This window comes from Kogia breviceps, chromosome 15 (assembly GCF_026419965.1).
Source record: "Kogia breviceps isolate mKogBre1 chromosome 15, mKogBre1 haplotype 1, whole genome shotgun sequence".
In the NCBI taxonomy this organism is placed as follows: Eukaryota; Metazoa; Chordata; class Mammalia; order Artiodactyla; family Physeteridae; genus Kogia; species Kogia breviceps.
In genome coordinates, this window is record NC_081324.1 from 9970058 (window position 1) to 9990095 (window position 20038).

A 20038-nucleotide genomic window follows, 5' to 3' on the forward strand; every position below is an offset into this window, starting at 1 on the left:
AACTCCGGGGTATTATTGTTTATGAATCTTTAACATCTCTAAACTGGGATTCTGTGTGTCTTTCACTGAGCATCTCCTACCTGAACACGATCCAACCAAAGGTTTATAGCCATGGCTTTCACAAAGCTTCAGAGGGAGTACGGTGACTTAAATCAAGTGTGCCAATGAGGACAAACAGCTGTTTGCTTTTCTTCTCATTACCCCAGGTATTACATTTTTGATAGCATTTGTATGTATTTTTTTTATATCTTTATAAGAACTCAGCAGGTATTGTAGAAAAAAAAGGTCAGTGCTACTTATTAAAGATGGTAAGGCAGATTTTATTCAGGACCATCACGATAGATGTAGGGCCCAGTGCAGTGGCGTTTTACAGTGCAGCAGAAAGACTGGGTTCAATTCCAAATAGAGCCTGGGCAAGTGAGAATTTATAGCCAAGGAGCAGGGTGGGGTAAGTGGTTGGAAAATTACTAGGAGGAAACATCCAGGGTAAGGAGGTCTGTGGTTAAACTGACAGCAGTGTTCTTGCTAAAACTGGATTTAACAAGGAAGTGGACAGATGGGCCTGGGAGAAGGTTTCAGGAGACTGACTAAGGTTTGAAACTTTGTTGGTATCCCCTTACACAGAACTGTAATGTCTTGAGATTTATTCTACATTTTGTGTATACTTTATTTATATAGTCTAATTCAAATTAAATAATTTGAATTACCTTTTTTAACTTGAAGTCATTTCCTGCAGAAAAAATGTTTACTTTACACCCAAATACACTTTTATTGGTAACACCTCATCACGGACTGATTCCTACTCTGGAGTTTTTCTACTTCCAGACATAAGGGTTTAAAAGCAATTACATATTGACTTGATAGCTTACCAACCCTAAAAAGAACACTGAAACATGCTATTTCTCAGTGGCCCGTAAAAACTATTTTACTGTCCCTTGGAACTCGATTGTCCCAAGATTTCCCTGAGTAACTCTATTGCTACATGTGACTCAATGCACAACACAAATAAACCAGGCAAATTTATAAACTTTTATTTAAAGAGAATCACATGGCACTCTAGAGGTAGTATCTGACACTAAGGACCATCCATCAAAGTGGCAGCACATTGTACTGTTAAGTTCTCCTTAGCTTTCTTTGAATGTGTACTTGAAGTTCCTAAAAAAATGTTGATAATCCGTTTTTGCCAGCAGTGGACACTTACTATATGAGATTACAGACCAGTTAATTGTGGAGGCACAACTAAAGAACCTACAGGGAATTCCTCGACGGTCCAGTGGTTAGGACTCCGTGCTCTCACTGCTGAGGGCCCAGGTTCGATCCCTGGTCGGGGAAATAAAAACTCCGTAAGCTGCATGGTGAGGCCAAAACATAAAAATTAAAATTAAAAACCCTACATGCTCAGTTAAACTCTCTGAAGTCTGGGTATCTATTGCTACAGTATTGCCCAAAGAGCCAATCAACAGGTCCAGCTGGAAATCTGGTCCCCTGGGTCCCAGCTGTATGGTACCCGACAGTATGCAGCTGAACTTATAGCTTTAGATTTCATATAATATTCACAATAAATTAATGATGAAAAAACTGTCTGCAAAATCAATTCTTTCCATTATTTCATTGAAGAACAGCGAGCTTCTCTGACTGGTTGCTCAAAAAATTTTATATTGATGTTAACATACATATTTTTCACAAATTTGCATGTCAGTAATCGAGAAATGTCTCACAATCAACAGCTTTCAATTATAACCCGATCTTGTATATGACATATTAACACCAATTACAGTGAGTGGTAACGTGGAGTTGATGAAATATGGTATACAAATACTTTTTAGATTATTGCCCAATAAATTGTCAACTAAATGGACTTCATATGCAATATACGGTATGCTGGGCAGAAAAAAAATCCTAATAATAGATGAAAGGAAACTCCTTGGGAATTCTGAACTCTTTGATGGAGTATTACAGTCATCTCTGCTGCAGACTACAGGGATCTCTCAGGTGCTTAGCTCTGCTCATGTTGGCAGTGTGTGTTTTGTTCAGGTATCACATATATGGGAAACGGTGAATCATAAAGCCTGGGATATAAATCATATACCTATTAACCTAAGTTTTAGGCGGGACTGAATCATTCATCCTAGTAAACTAAATAAGTTTCCCCAAGATTTCAAACTAAATAAGCAGAAATAAGATCTTTGGATGGCAGAGATATGTCTTCCCTGCCATTGACAGAAGCATTTTAGAGACACATAAATTCAAGAAGTATTTTCATTTGCATAAGGACTTTAGGGCCCATGCTAGAGTGAAGAAAGGCCCTTGTTAGAAAAATCAGCAACTCAACTGATAAAATTCTGTATTTGTATCAATTTTCCAGAGGAGATCTGGGGAAAATCATGACCTACTATCACAGAAATATTGGTGTAGAAAAAAAGATTGTATCATGACTTTGGGTATAGGTAACATAACAGAATCTTGCAAGCTGTAAAATCAATTTGTGTAAGGCTTTAGGTAGTTTCATCAAATAGGATATAGCCTCTGATTAAAGCTCCAATATTAGTAATGCACAACTAAAACTAAAAATCCAAAACAAAACAACAACAGCAACATAAGAAAGTTGCTATTATTCATATGTGTAATGGAACACTCGTCAGTAAAAAGAGAAAAACAAGAACCATCTCTCAGAAAAGTAAAATTACAAAACATAACACATAATCTAAAAGAAAACATAGCATATATATGTATATACGTGTATATATGTTACTTTATACTTCACATTATGATAATGTATATTGAAACATTAGCACATATCTTTCTTTTGGTCATAGATTCTTTAGTAGTTCTTTCAATAACTTCCTGGGGATGCTATTCTCTCCTAGTGTTCATTTTGTTTTCAGGTGAATAGTTACATATTTTCACTCTCACTCTTGTTTGATGGACTGATTTTTCCTTGCTTGCTTCTAATAATGTAGAAAGACTGCCAGTTCTCATAAAGTGCATGGATTCTCCCCTTCTCCCTGGGAACACAGCTAGGCTTAGCCCAGCCTCTCACTTAGGAGATGCACAGTGGCTGGTATTTGTGGATAAAAGTGAAACAGTAAAGGGTGGGTGTGGGGACTCCATGCTCTCCCGTACCTCATCCACTGTCTAGACACAGAGGTTCCCATGGGCAACCCCCCCATGGTCTCAGGGGTACCAATGTGGAGGGAGCCCGGGTCTCTAAGGATCCTAAGGAAAGCTGTGTGCTGAAACTGCATTGGAATTTATTATGGGCAAAAAACAGAAGTTGATTTTGTTAGCTTACTGAGACTTGGGAGTTATTTGGTGATATTAGTTTATCCCAACTAATATAAACAATGACTTTTTAGGTAAGGCAAAAAGTGCTGTTAGTTTAAATGTTGGTACTTTGGAGGAAACATTTATTTTCTGACTGGCAGTTTTTTAAGATTTTTTTTTTTTTTTTTGCGGTACGCGGGCCTCTCACTGTTGTGGCCTCTCCCGTTGCAGAGCACAGGCTCCGGATGCGCAGGCCCAGCGGCCATGGCTTACGGGCCCAGCCGCTCCGTGGCATGTGGGATCTTCCCGGATCGGGGCACGAACCCGTGTCCCCTGCATCGGCAGGCGGATTCTCAACCACTGCGCCACCAGGGAAGCCCAAGATTTTCTTTTTAATGTTGATTTTCTGACGTTACAATGAAATGTGTCTAAGCCTAGATTAACTTTTGGGGTTTTTGATAAAGTGGCTTCTTTAAGTAGCATCAAAACAGAAATCTTTACTGACATTTGAACTGCAACAACTCAGAAGATTACATGTAGTCGTTTTGCATTTTCTATGTAAATGCATAGTACTTCGCTTCCAAACTCACAGATGTACACTGCAAGGGTACAAAAAAAAGTAACTATGTGAGGTGATAGATGTAGTAATTAACTTGATTGTGGTAATCCTTTCATTAAAATATGTATACTATTATAAATCATCACATTGTACACCTTAAATATATACAATTTTTAATTTGTCAATTATACCTCAATAAAGCTGGGGGAAAAAAGACAATGCAAGAGTTTTGAAGTCCAATAACTGTGCTTTAACTTAAATGCTTTTATTTTTTCAGTTTTATTAAGCATAATTAACAAATAAAATTATAATATATTTAAGGTGTACAACATGATGCTTTGATATATGTATACGTTGTGAAAGGATTCTCATCACTGATTTAATTAACATGTCCACTCCTCACATATATAGCTTTTGTGTGTGTGTGTGAGAACACAAGTTCTTCTCTCTCAGCTAATGTCAAATGACATAATACAGTATTATCAACTATAGTCACCAAGTTATATATTAGACTTTCAAACATTATTTATCTTATAAGTGAAAGTTTATACCTCTTCACCAGCTTCTCCCTGTTTCCCCAACCTCCCAACCCCTGGCTACCACCATTCTAATCTCTGTTTCTATGAATTTGACTTTTTTTTCAGCTTCTTTATATAAGAAATATTATGCAGTATTCGTTTTCTCTGTCTGGCTTATTTTACTTAGCATAATGCCTTTCAGGTTCATCCATGTTTTTGTGGATGACAAGATTTCCTTCTTTTTCTAAGGCTAAATAATATTTTAGAGACAATTTCTTTCAACATCTGTCCAAACAAGAGAAAGAGGACACAAAATGTCTTTGGACACTGTGTATGTTGGCAGCATAAAAAGATGACACTTCAGTTTGTGACCTTCCCAAGTCTGGCTCCGGAAGCTAGTGTTTAAACAGTACTTCCCACCTATGATGTCATTCAGAATTAAGAGCATTTTCAAGTTGTACAGCTCACATTTCATCACATAGGCTCTTCTCCTTACCTGCAGACTCTCCACCCTTTCAGTCCGCCTCGCCTGTTGCTGTAAGAAATACCTGCTAATCTCTATTTAATATCATATTAAAATATTCTTTTTTAGTCACAGATCTGTTTTTATGCTTGTGTTTTGATCCTGCAGGGTGTTCAGGATAATTTTCAGTTGTTCTAGTTTAGTATAAAGTGCTCTTGATAATCTGGCTTTAGTAATATGTTGTTAACCCGTTAAAGTCACTTCCTTGGTTACGTGAAGCATGATTTGCTCTTTCAAAGGTTTGGTATATCTACGAAAATATACTGGAAATTTAAGGGCCAAATGTTAAAAATGAACTGTAGAACATGATGCTTGAGAAAGCTACAGGGATTCCAGGTTATAACATTTTTTTCATTCCTAGAATTTCACAATAAGGAAAATAAGAGGAAAAAGATGAACTAAGAAGGCTGGGAAGGATGTGTGGGAAGAATTTCAGTGAGGGACCAAAATTACTCTATAAAAGCATTCATATATTTTGGAGATTTTTGTGATCTCTAAAAAGCTGATAAATCTATCCTGAAAACTGATATGTATTTTTCTGGTAATGCATTGAATGAAAATTTACCATAAACTGTTTAAGGAAATTTTCTTCCTCCACATACTTTTGCCTTCACTGTAGAACCATAGATAGAAAACAAGGCTGCTGTCCAGTACTGCATTTCTAAATCTTTGCCCATGCTGTCATAATAATTTAAACAGTACATGTAATAAATAGTTTATTCTACAGTGTGACCAGAGGTCCATCAGTCATGCATCTGAATATCTGAGGTGTAAAATATCTTCATTGCACCTCCCATGTGTTTCTCCACTTGAATCTACCTATTATCTGAACAACATGCAGAAACTAATTCTTTCAGAAAGACAGTCTAACAGAATTTAAGCAGAACTAACTGTAGAGTCCAGCTCAGATAGCTACTGTTATCATTACGTGCAATTCACAAGAGATCATATGAATCATTTTAGCTTTTTCAAAATATTTCTCTATCATTATTTTCTGCTCTAGTTAAATTTCTGACCATGAATAGGAGATATTAATACATGCTTTGTTATCTTACATAAATTTTAGAGGCTTTAGTGTTTTAAAATGTATTTTTGGTGTTTTAAACAAAAACATACTTAATTTCTCGCACAGACTAGTTTTCTTTTGGAAATCTTATTGTACTTTTGTCTACCCTTGCTTCTAGTAACTCTTTGAATTATTAATTTTAATATTATAATATGGATTTAGCTCAGTTTCAGGTTCTAGAATCACTAGAACTTGAACACTTTTATTTACTGTTGGTTTACCAGTGCACATATTTTGCTTAATGGGAAATAATTATAATATATTTTATATTAATAAATATAATATATTTTAAGCAGTTTTCAAATTTTTGTTATTTTCATATGTTCGATAACATATGTGTGGAGTACAATTAGGAATGTTGGTGGCATAAACATATTTATGGAGAAATAATGTTGGAAACAAAGAAATGAGTAAGATATAATAGTTGAACTTTAGCAGGGAATAGTCACACCCATAGTAAAATTGCAACAAGATAATGTTAAGCGACCTTTAAAGAATAACTTATAGTACAGTGAAGCTCATGTTCAAGATCGTATAAACTATATCCATTGTGTTAACATGAATACTTGTAGAATATATAAAACAGATAAGAGGATGACAGATTAAGTCCAAGAAACTCTGTTATAAATTAAAGAACAAACAAGCAAATTTCCATAAAACCACATTCCCTGCTAGCTTCGTTTTTGCTGTGAAACAAAAATTATCAATGTAATTATCTTTTTTATTGTTTCCTTTTCAACAATTCCCGTTCATCCCTGTCTTGAATTGTATTATTAAGAAAAATATCATGTCTTTTGCTTGCTCATCAAAATAGAGTTTCGGAGACAACATTTACCTTCCCACCAAAGCCAATAAAAAAACCTAAACAAATTGTATGGAATAAAGATTTTGACAACAGTGGAAACAAGTCAGTGAGGTAGACCGATGCCTGAGAAAGGGACACAGTCTCTATATTCCCCAGACTAAAGAGATATCTGTGATTTCCTAGGCTAAAGCCTTCAGGGAGTTTCCAGGATAGGATATAGGATGAGGCACCCAAAGCAGAATGCTGGAGTACCTGATTCGAGTGGATGGAGCTGAGAAATGAAGCGGGCAAATGCAACTAGAGTTTTCAGGTCAGATTACCTAGAGAACAAAAATGCACAGAGAGAGGACTCCGGAGATATACAGAGGGTTCCCCTCAAGTTTTCAGCTGAATATTGAACAGCCCCTACATGTATAGTAACTACCCATTACTGAGGGAAGATTCACCCAAAAAGATGATTGGAAATATTGTCTGACACTCACTCACACAGGGTTAAAAATAATACCTATTCCCACCAGTCAGACTGGAGAACCTCAAGCATTATAGGTCATAGTATAAACTATACATAAGGCCCTGGACTCAGTAGTGTGGAATAATTAGGCCCCAAATGGGCAGTGCTCCAAATCTGCCTAAATCTTACAAAAAGAAAAGACCAAGCTATTTTGAAGTAACTTAACTGCATCCCAGAAAACAGCTCAATCATATTTGTGGAAACCAAAAACATGTAGAACTCACCAAGATAAAACTCACAATATCTGACATCCAATGAAAATTATAAGGTAAGCAAAAAAACAAAAAAAACTACTTTTACTGAAGAGGATAAAAAATCAATTGAAACCATTCAAGAATTGACTCAGATTTAAGAATTAGCAGACAAGGACGTTAAAATGTTTAGTAAACATGTATTGCAAAGTTACAAAGATATTTAGTACAGAAAGAATAGTCTATCTAAGAAATGAAAGTGGAACAATTAAACATTCAAAGGAAGAAAAAAAAGAATGTTAATCCGTACCTTGCACCATATGCACAATCTAAATCCTAGTCAATCATAGACCTAACTACAAAATCTAATTCTATAAATACTCTAAAAAAAAAATAGGAGAAAGTGATTATGACCCTGAGTTATGCAAAGATTTTTTAGATATGACACTAACAGCAATCACAATGCCTGGCATCTAGTTTAAATTTACTAGAATATAAAATAACACAATAATAAACACCATAAATCAAATATAAAGTAATAAATCAAAGTCAATCTAGAATGATCACAGATGTTAGAATTAATAGTCAAGAAAATTTTAAAGTGATAGAAATCAAACTTCTAGAGATGAAAAATAAAATATTTGAAATGAAAATTTCATCATGTGATCAATAGGAAATTTGATGTTTTAATGAAGAAATAAAAATTAGAAATCATCTTAAGTTGAAGGAAAAAAACAACATGCCAAATTTTGATATTAAAAAAGAAGAAATTCCTTAATTATTTGACCCCAACTTCGACCTTAATAAACTAGAAAAGAAAGAGAAAATTAAACCCAAATAAATTGGAAAAACAATAAGGATCAGAGCCAAATCAATGAAAAGAAAACAGAAAAATTATAGAGAAAATTATAATGAAATAAAAAGTTGGTTCTTTGAGATCAAATAAAATTGATAAACTAGCCAGACCAGTCGGAAAAAAAGAAAAGATTACACAAATTACCAGTATTAAGAATGAGAGGTAATGTCAGAACAGATTCTATGGATATTAAAATAAGATAATATTATAAACAACTTTATATCTACATATGTAATAACTTATATAAAACTGAAAGATTTCTTGAAAGACAAAACTACCAGGAGTCACTCATTATGAGATAACCTGAGTAGTTCTATATCTATCATGGAGATTGTATATTTTTATTTTTATTTTTTGCTATTTTTAACCTGTGCTTGACCTTAAAAACCATTAATTTTGATACCTATTCATCAAATGATATTTTTTACTACAAAATCATATTTTAAGTTCACAAATAAGTTATTTAATTTCTTTTTGAAATCAATGGGATCCTCTCATTCTTGTTTCCTTTATGTTCAGATATTGATACAGGTCCTCTGTTAGGTCATTCGGTCTGATGGTTCAGGTAGTATGTCTGATTGTTGAACAGTTTTTAATATCAGGCATTCTGTAGTGATGAAAAGACAAAAGGATAATTTGGGGGCTGTCATGTCCTGTCGTAAGCTCCTTTGCAGTAAACCCTTCCTGCCTGTTCAGTATCTAAAGGACAGAGATGATGCTACATATCTGTTTGATTTACTAGAGAAATTTGGGAATTCAGACAGACATGGCAGGTCTACAGTCTAGGACAGATAGAATATTGCCTCTTTGGGTCAAAGGAATCCCCAAGTCCTGGGCTACACTCCCCTCTGTCCTTGGGGCTGTGCTCTGATGCTGCTAAACAGGAGACTGTCAGCTCATAGAGAACAGGGTCCAGCATCTCTCTCCTATGATTTCCTCAGCAGATTAAAAGCTGCAGAGGCTGCAAGCGCAACCATTGCCTCCACGTCTCAATGGCCATCTGGCTGAGCAGAGCATAAAATTTGAAGTTTGCAGTGGTGAGAAGGGAGCTGCCTTTAGATAAACTACCTCTGCTCAGTGGGATAGGGAGGGTGGAAATGAGACACAAGAGGGAGGAGACATGGGGATATATGTATATGTATAGCTGATTCACTTTGTTATAAAGCAGAAACTAACACACCACTGTAAAGCAATTATACTCCAATAAAGACTTTTAAAAAATCAACATAAAAATAATGATTTTTAACAAAAGAAATGTGAACTTCTCCCATCCATCTCTTAGATCTAGCATCCTATCATGTTACTTGTGAAAACATTGTTGTTGTTTTTATAGGAATTTTTGTGGACATCGTCCTATGCATCTACTGTACTAGATTGTCTCTTCATTTCATCCATAAATCAGTTCATTTTCTCTTTTGAAGCTGACTCAACTTCTTTTCTTTGATTATTTTTGGTTGTATCATAGATTAAATAAATGTATGTGTACTTGTATATGGGCTTCATATAGGCTACACAGAGTCTTTATAATATATTTTTGTTAAACCTTTTATATTTGATGGCTAGTTTGAAAAGTAGTACTAAGTTTAATTTTTAGAATATTAGAAACCCATCTTTATTATCTCTATTTTAGCGTGCAGTTTTATACTTGATAATCCTGATATCAATCAGATTCCTGGTGAGCCGAAAACTTTTTTTTTTTTTTTTTTTTTTTTTTTGGTGGTACGTGGGCCTCTCACTGCTGTGGCCTCTCCCTTTGCGGAGCACAGGCTACGGACGCGCAGGCTCAGCGGCCATGGCTCACGGGCTCAGCCGCTCCACGGCATGTGGGATCTTCCCGGACCGGGGCACGAACCCGTGTCCCCTGCATCGGCAGGCAGATTCTCAACCACTGCGCCACCAGGGAAGCCCGAGCCGAAAACTTTTTCTCTCTATCTACCTATCCATCCATCATCTCTCCATATCTTTTGGAATTTAACCTTACTTTGAGTAAAATTGCTGTTCCGATAATTTCAGAGAAAACTTCTTTCTGCATTTTTTTTAACCACTCATATTCCTCTAAAGTCAACAGTCAGACACATTTTGGGGCTTCAGGAAATCATCCTCACTTTTGGCTTTGGAAATTTCTAAAATTTTTTTTTCTATTTTCTTTGCCTTTTCTGAATTGTTAAATGGATGCTGGAACTCTCTGATCTTCCATATTTTTTATATTTTTATGTAATGTTTTCTAGCATGTTTTAATTTGTTCTCTTTTGAAAATATTCTTGACTTCTTGGACTTCATCTTTAAAAAGAATTATTTTAGCAAAGATATTGTAATTATCATGAACTCTCATTTTCTGATTGTTCCATTTCATACCAACTGTTTTTCTTCTTCTAAACTCATATAGTCATGAATGTTTCAAAAAATATACACTAGTGAAATTTTAAGCTCTGACAAAACAGGGTGGAGATACTTTTCCTCAATCACAGATTAGCAAACGAACTCAGCAGGGTCAAACTGACTTGGCCACCTAGTCAAAGATAGAAAAGTTGCAAGATGTTTAGACAGTAGAAACAGCCTTTGCCGAGAGAAAGGGAACAACCTCATGGTACTGATCAAAGATCCAACAGAAAGCAACACGCAAAAGCCTAGACCACATAGAGTCACCTCTGATCTATTGTCCCACCTGAGTGTGAAACAATACCCTGAATGTTAACCTCCAACTCTTCTCATCAGTCCGATTAGTCGCTCTCCTTGTTACCTCCTCCTGCAGGTCTGTAACGAAAACATTACATAGATAAGTGAACATTTACAAATAACTGAATAATGCAATTACATTCATTATTTTCTACAATTTGAAATGCTCTCATATATACACTACCAAATGTAAACTAGATAGCTAGTGGGAAGCAGCTGCATTGCACAGAGAGATCAGCTCGGTGCTTTGTGACCACCTAGAGGGGTGGGATAGGGAGGGTGGGAGGGAGACGCAAGAGGGAGGGGATATGGGGATATATGTATATATATAGCTGATTCACTTTGTTATACAGCAGAAACTAACACACCATTGTAAAGCACTTATACTCCAATAAAGATGTTAAAACATTTTTTTAAAGAAAAAAAAAAAGAAAAGACAGTGAGCTTTGCTTGTATTGTTTGTATAGGGAGCCACAACAGGATGCCAAGTAATATAGTTATTGACTCTTTCTGTATTGTAAACATTGCCTGTGACACATTTTTGTACAGAGATATGTATCTGGAAGCTTTTGTATGTTGCAAAAGAATAAGACTTTGCTGTTATGAATGAAATATTCCTGAAAGGGCTGCGAGAAGACACATTAGAACAGTTTGATAGTTTATTATGTGTAACTGCTCAGAGTATTTCACGAACATGTTTCAAATCTCTGTCGATGCATCCTGATAGGTAAGTGAATTTAAATTTTGAGGAGTAGTCACACAGGAAAAGTAATTGAAACATCTCTATCAAGAAACACAGTTCAACTTGCTCAAACAGGACCAGAAAAACATATGATTTCTACACCTAATGCTTGGTGAATGTGAGAGTGAGGAAAATTTCCAGTCACCATATGATGCTAACAGCAATTGTCAGAAGGAATATTTACAATTGGCATAGCAAGCTGGAGGTCAAGTTGACGTATGAGATATAGAACACGTGAACTTAGAAGAGAACATATACATATGAATGTATTCACTATTAAAAGAGAAAGTTATGTATTGCATAACTTGTGGTTTAAATTTTATAGCTTGTGTGGTAAAGAGGTGGAGTGATACTTTCTTTAGTATCCAGTGAGTAATACAAGAATGAGGATGAAAGACCTCTGTCTCTCAAGGATCTACCTAAGGGCAATAGTAATGCAGGATTCATGCACAAGCACTTCATTTTTCCAATACCACACGAGATTGGTGTAACAAAATATAAATAATCTTACGAATTGTGCTTTATATAACTCTAATCCATTAACTTGTATGCTATTTGACCCAAGGTTTTCAATCTGTAAATATACAACATTCCTTGAAAAATCAATGAAACAGATATACTTTTTTTTTTCTAATTACTCTTCACATAGGCAGTTCCTTGTTCTAACTCTAAACTGGATATGTTTATTTTTTTTTGTTTGTTCATTCATGATGGTGCAATATTTTATTAGGTTTTTATGAGAAAGTCAAACTAATAGGAAATAATTTCTGATCTACATTGAACCACACAAATATTATGGCTTTAACAAATTTATTTTTCATGACATCATTAACAAAGACCTGCTTTCTCTTACAAAATTGTCATTATTTTTTTACTAAAGAAAACTACAAAATATTAAATATTATTAAATATTAAAACATATAGAAGAACCCAGAAATGAATGTAGTAGACCTTTGTATTGCCATCTGCCAAATTAGTAAACATTAATATTTTATCATATTCAGTTCAACCCTTTCTTTTTTTTTTTTTTTTTTTTTTTTTTAATTTTTGTGGTACGTGGGCCTCTCACTGTTGTGGCCTCTCCCGTTGCGGAGCACAGGCTCCGGACGCGCAGGCTCAGCGGCCATGGCTCACGGGCCCAGCCGCTCCACGGCACGTGGGATCCTCCCGGACCGGGGCACGAACCCGTGTCTCCTGCATCAGCAGGCGGACTCTCAACCACTGCGCCACCAGGGAAGCCCCAACTCTTTCTTTTAAAGATATATATCACTTGTGACATAGTAATCCTCAAACCCTTTTTCTGTCATTCTCTCTAACAAACCTAGGAATAATATGTATATTTTCTTATGTAGAATTATTATTTTGCATTAGATTCTGGCATTGATAGTTTTTGGATTCTTACTGTATTTTCCTTTGGGGCCTTGTAGTAATTACTTAATTTAAAAGACTTCCTTAATTAATAATATGAATAGATATAGAAAAGATTTCTCCTTTACTAAATTAGAGTTCTTTTTCAATTAAATAGAATTTTCAATTTTACATTTGTGAGAATTATCTGAACAATTTTTACAAAAAGTAGCCTTTCTGTTACAAATGTTCAAAGTCTCTTCTTGAACAAGTACCATTGTCCTATGTCAGATGTAACAGATTTTTCCCATGGCCCCCTGGTGAATGTTTGGATTAGACAACTCTTCCTTCCAGCTGTTAATCTAACTCTGATGAAAACTCAAACCAAACTGACAACCTAATAAGTACAGATAGATGGTGAAACTCAAGTGATTTCTTCCTTTGAAAAAGTTACTGATGAAAAGATATAGGCTTCCTTTGGAGTTCCAAAGGAGAACTTCTTCCAAAGGAGAAATGGTCTGGTGTTTTATTTCCCAAGGGTCAGTATGTTATGGGCTAGTTTTTTTTCCACTTTGAGGAACTATATCCTATTTATGAATAATACCTTTTGAAACCCTAGTGTTCATTTGATATAAAAAATAAAGGCAGCACATTTACAGAAAGGTTATGAGTATGTCACAGAAATCTGCTGGCCTATATTCTATCATATAAAATCAGCTCTAGTTGAATGAACATCACTTTCCAAGTAAGAACTTTTATCCACACTACAGATGTGCTTAAGAGCTTATTACCAAGCATAATTCCCAATTCTCAGCTATATTCTGAGCAGCAGAAAAGCTAGAGTCCTGTCACATTTAGTAGCTTCATTTCTCCCAGATTTGAGGAATTCTAAACTTTGATAATTTTTCTTCTTTCTCCCAGTGATACAAGATATATCATGGCCCATTTGACTATTTACATATTTCTCCTAAGCCTGGAAAAATGATTTTCTTAAAACTGTCAACACTAGAATATTCTGAGACATAAAGTAACATCTTTAACAAACACTTATAATTTATAACTTAACATATTTTCCAAAATTTCTTTAGGAATAGAGTTACATGAGAAATTATTTCCAAAAATTAATGAACATTTCTTCTGATATAAGATGGCTTTAATGTGATTATTTGGGCTTGCATGCTTTTTGTCAGCCTACACTAAAATGTATGTTATCAGTACAACAAAAGTTTATTTTTATTTTTCTTGTGGGATTTTTTTTTATTCAAAGTCACAAAAATTATAATCATTCTCATCAGTTCACACAGTCCCATGTAATTAAATTTTTATTCATCTTGATCTTCTGTAAGCACTTTTATGAATTCATCAGTTTTCCATTAGAGTTCTGAAAATGCTTATTTATTCAGTTCAGCAGTATAGTCAGTTATCAGAAACCTGTACCCGTGAGTCTTTTCCATGAATTCCTTGAAGATGAAACCCTTTTATAGGAACATTTTTGTAAAAGCATCAGAATGCACCTGGAACTGTCTGTAAATAACAAAAGATTTTTAAAAATGACCATGGTTAAAGATTTGATGAAAGTTCATAATAATGCAATTGACAAGGAAATTTAGTTATTTCTGAGATATACATTTTAAAGTAATAACTAGAATTATGACTTATAACATTATACTAGAACATATAAGATTTTTAGAAATTTAATGTGATGTCTGAAAAATTTAAATTAACATATTTCCATACAAATAACCCAAAGAAAGTTTAGTATTAGTCGTTTTTGTTTCTTTGTTTCTTTTTTTATACAGTAGGTTCTTATTAGTCATCAATTTTATACACATCAGTGTATCCATGTCAATCCCAATCGCCCAATTCAGCACACCACCATCCCCACCCCACCACGGTTTTCCCCCCTTGGTGTCCATACGTTTGTTCTCTACATCTGTGTCTCAAATTCTGCCCGGCAAACTGGTTCATCTGTACCATTTTTCTAGGTTCCACATACAAGCATTAATATACGATATTTGTTTTTCTCTTTCTGACTTACTTCACGCTGTATGACAGTCTCTAGATTCATCCACGTCTCAACAAAAGACTCAATTTCATTTCTTTTAATGACTGAGTAATATTCCATTGTATATATGTCCCACTTCTTCTTTATCCATTCGTCTGTTGATGGGCATTTAGGTTGCTTCCATGACCTGGCTATTGTAAATAGTACTGCAGTGAACATTGGGGTGCATGTGTCTTTTTGAATTATGGTTTTCTCTGGGTATATGCCAAGTAGTGGGATTACTGGATCATATGGTACTTCTATTTTTAGTTTTTTAAGGAACCTCCATACTGTTCTCCATAGTGGCTGTATCAACTTACATTCCCACCAATAGTGCAAGAGGGTTCCCTTTTCTCCACACCCTCTCCAGCATTTGTTGTTTGTAGATTTTCTGATGATGCCCATTCTAACTGGTGTGAGGTGATACCTCATTGTAGTTTTGATTGGCATTTCTCTAATAATTAGTGATGTTGAGCAGCTTTTCATGTGCTTCTTGGCCATCTGTATGTCTTCTTTGGAGAAATGTCTATTTAAGTCTTCTACCCATTTTTGGATTGGGTTATTTGTTTCTTTAATATTGAGCAGCATGGGCTGTTTATATATTTTGGAGATTAATTGGGTCTGTTGATTCGTTTGCACATATATTCTCTCATTCTGAGGGTTGGCTTTTCATCTTGTTTATAGTTTCCTTTGTTGTGCAAAAGCTTTGAAGTTTTATTAGGTCCCATTTGTTTATTTTTGTTTTTATTTCCATTACTCTAGGAGGTGGATCAAAAAAGACCTTGCTGTGATTTATGTCAAAGAGTGTTCTTCCTATGTTTTCTTCTAAGAGTTTTATAGTGTCCGGTCTTACATTTAGGTCTCGAATCCATTTTGAGTTTATTTTTGTGTATGGTGTTAAGGAGTGTTCTAATTTCTTTCTTTTACATGTAGCTGTCCAGTTTTCCCAGCACCACTTATTGAACAGATTGTCTTTTCTCCATTGTATATCCCTGCCTCCTTTGTCAGAGATTAGTTGACCATAGGTGCGTGGGTTTACCTCTGGGCTTTCTATCTTGTTCCTTTGATCTATGTTTCTGTTTTTGTTCCAGGGCCATATTGTATTGATTACTGTAGCTTTGTAGTATAGTGTGACATCAGGGAGTCTGATTCCTCCAGCTCCGATTTTTTCCCTTAAGATTGCTTTTGCTATTCAGGGTCTTTTGTGTCTCCATACAAATTTTAAGATTTTTTGTTCTAGTTCCGTAAAAAATGCCATTGGTAATTTGATAGGGATTGCACTGAATCTGTAGATTGCTTTGGGTAGTATAGTCATTTTCACAATATTGATTCTTCCAATCCAAGAACATGGTATATCCCGCCATCTGTTGGTATCACCTTTAGTTTCTTTCATCAGTGTCTTATAGTTTCATGCATGCAGGTCTTTTGTCTCCCTAGGTAGGTTTATTCCTAGCTATTTTATTCTTTTTGTTTAGTGGTAAGTGGGAGTGTTTCATTAATTTCTTTTTCAGATTTTTCATTATTAGTATATAGGAATGCAAGAGACTTCTGTGCATTAATTTTGTATCCTACAACTTTACCAAATCATTGATTAGCTCTAGTAGTTTTCTGGTGGCATCTTTAGGATTCTCTATGTATAGTATCATGTCATCTGCAAACAGTGAGAGTTTTACTTCTTCTTTCCCAATTTGTATTCTTTTATTTCTTTTTCTTCTCTGATTGCCGTGTCTAGGACTTCCAAAACTATGTTGAATAATAGTGGTGAGAGTGGGCATCCTTGTCTCATTCCTGATCTTAGAGAAAATGCTTTCAGGTTTTCACCATTGAGAATGAAGTTTGCTGTGGGTTTGTCATATATAGCCTTTATTATGTTGAGGTAGGTTCCCTCTATGTCCACTTCTGGAGAGATTTTATCATAAATGGGTGTTGAATTTTGTCAAAAGCTTTTTCTGCATCTATTGAGATGATCATATGGTTTTTATTCTTCAATTTGTTAATATGGTGCATCACATTGATTGATTTGTGTATATTGAAGAATCCTTGCATGCCTGGGATAACTTCCACTTGATCATGGTGTATGATCCTTTTAATGTGTTGTTGGATTATGTTTCTTAGTATTTTGTTAAGGATTTTGCCTCTATATTCATCAGTGACATTGGTCTTTAATTTTCTTTTTTTGTATTATCTTTGTCTGGTTTTGGTATCAGCGTGATGGTGGCCTCATAGAATGAGTTTGGGAGTGTTCCTTCCTGTGCAATTTTTTGGAAGAGTTTGAGAAGGATGGTTGTTAGTTTTTCTCTAAAGGTTTGATAGAATTCACCTGTGAAGCCATCTGGTCCTGGACTTTTGTTTGTTGGAAGATTTTTAATCACAGTTTTAATTTCATTATTTGTGATTGGCCTGTTCATATTTTCTATTTCTTTCTGGTTCAGTCGTGGAAGGTTATACCTTTCTAAGAATTTGTCCATTTCTTCCAGGTTGTCCATTTTATTGGCATAGAATTGCTGGTAGTAGTCTCTTAGGATGCTTTGTATTTCTGCGGTGTCTGTTGTAACTTCTCCTTTTTCATCTCTAATTTTATCGATTTGAGTCCTCTCTCTCTTTTTTGTGATGAGTCTGGCTAATGGTTTATCAATTTTGTTTATCTTCTCAAAGAACCAGTTTTTAGTTTTATTGATCTTTGCTATTGTTTTCTTTGTTTCTATTTCATTTATTTCAGCTCTGATCTTTATGATTTGTTTCCTTCTGCTAACTTTGGGTTTTGTTTGTTCTTCTTTCTCTAGTTCCTTTAGGTGTAAGATTAGATTGTTTACTTGAGATTTTTCTTGTTTCTTTAGGTAGGCTTGTATAGCTGTAAACTTCCCTCTTAGATCTGCTATTGTTGTGTCCCATAGGTTTTGGATCATCATTTTTTCATTGTCATTTGTCTCTAGGTAATTTTTGATGTCCTCTTTGATTTCTTCAGTGATCTCTTGGTTATTTAGTAACGTATTGTTTTGCCTCCATGTGTTTGTGTTTTTTACTTTTTTTCCTTGAAATTCATTTCTACTCTCATAGCGTTGTGGTCAGAAAAGATGCTTGATATGATTTCAATTTTCTTAAACTTACTGAGGCTTGATTTGTGACCCAAGATGTGATCTATCCTGGAGGATGTTCTGTGTGTACTTGAGAAGTGTAATCTGCTGTTTTTGGATGGAAAGTCCTATAAATATCAATTAAATCTATCTGGTCCATTGTGTCATGTAAGCTTATGTTTCCTTCTTAATGTTCTGTTTGGATGATCAGTCCATTAGTGTGAGTGAGGTGTTAAAGTCCCCCAGTATTATTGTGTTACTGTCGATTTCCTCTTTTATAGCTGTTAGCAGACGCCTTATGTATTGAGGTGCTCGTATGTTAGGTTCATGAATATTTACAATTGTTATATCTTCTTCTTGAATTTATCCCTTGATCATTATGTAGTGTCCTTCCTTGTCTCTTGTAACATTCTTTATTTTAAAGTCTATTTTATCTGATATGCATATAGCTACTCCAGCTTTCTTTTGATTTCCATTTGCATGGAATATCAATCCCCTCACTTTCAGTCTCTATGTGTCCCTAGGTCTGAAGTGTGTCTCTTGTAGACAGCATATATATGGGTCTTGTTTTTGTATGCATTCAGCAAGCCTGTGTCTTTTGGTTGGAGCATTTAATCCATTCACATTTAAGGTAATTATCAATATGTATTGTCCTTTGACAATTTTCTTAATTGTTTTGGGCTTGTTTTTGTAGGTCCTTTTCATCTCTTGTGTTTCCCACTTAGAGAAGTTCCTTTAGCATTTGTTGTAGAGCTGGTTTGGTGGTGCTGAATTCTCTTAGCTTTTGCTTGTCTGTAAAGCTTTTGATTTCTCCATGGAATCTGAATGAGATCCTTGTCCAGTAGAGTCATCTTGGTTGTAGGTTCTTCCCTTTCATCACTTTAAGTATATCATGCCACTCCCTTCTGGCTTGTAGAGTTTCTGCTGAGAAATCAGCTGTTAACCTTATTGGAGTTCCCTTGTATGTTGTAATTTTTCCCTTGCTGCTTTCATAGTAATTTCATTATAATTTTTCTTTCTCTTTAATTTTTGTCAATTTGATTATCATGTGTCTGAGTGTATTTCTCCTTGGGTTTATCCTGTATGGGACTCACTGCACTTCCTGGACTTGGGTGGCTATTTCCTTTCCCATGTTAGGGAAGTTTTCAACTATAATCTTCAAATATTTCCTCTGGTCCCTTCTCTGTCTCTTCTCCTTCTGGGACCCCTATAATGCAAATGTTGTTGCATTTAGTGTTGTCTCAGAGGTCTCTTAGCCTGTCTTCATTTCTTTTCATTCTTTTTTCTTTAGTCTGTTCCGCAGCAGTGAATTCCACCATTCTGTCTTCCAGGTCACTTACCTGTTGTTCTGCCTTAGTTATTCTTCTATTGATTCCTTCTAGTGGAGTTTTCATTTCAGTTATTATATTGTTCATCTTTGTTTGTTTCTTTTTAATTCTTCTAGGTCTTTGTTAAACATTTGTTATATCTTCTCAATCTTTGCCTCCATTCTTTTTCTGAAGTCCTGGATCATCTTCACTATCATTATTCTGAATTCTTATTATGGAAGGTTGCCTATCTCCACTTCATTTAGTTGTTATTCTGGGTTTTTATCTTGTTCCTTCATTTGGTACATAGCCCTCTGCCTTTTCATCCTGTCTATCTTTCTGTGAATGTGGTTTATGTTCCACAGGCTGCAGGATTGTAGTTCTTCTTGCTTCTGCTGTCTGCCCTCTGGTGGATGAGGCTATCTAAGAGGCTTGATGGGAGGGACTGGTGGTGGGTAGAGCTGACTGTTGCTCTGGTGGGCAGAGCTCAGTAAAACTTTAATCCACTTGGCTGTTGATGGGTGGGGCTAGGTTCCCTCCCTGTTGGTTGTTTGG

General features: G+C 35.2%; 1 non-coding gene across 1 annotated transcript; it reads left to right on the plus strand.

The window, feature by feature from the left end:
* The first annotated feature begins 1259 nt into the window (after positions 1-1259).
* On the plus strand, positions 1260-1332 carry TRNAE-CUC (transfer RNA glutamic acid (anticodon CUC)). The gene has a single exon. It is a non-coding gene; the product is annotated as a tRNA-Glu (tRNA).
* The last annotated feature ends 18706 nt before the right edge of the window (positions 1333-20038 follow it).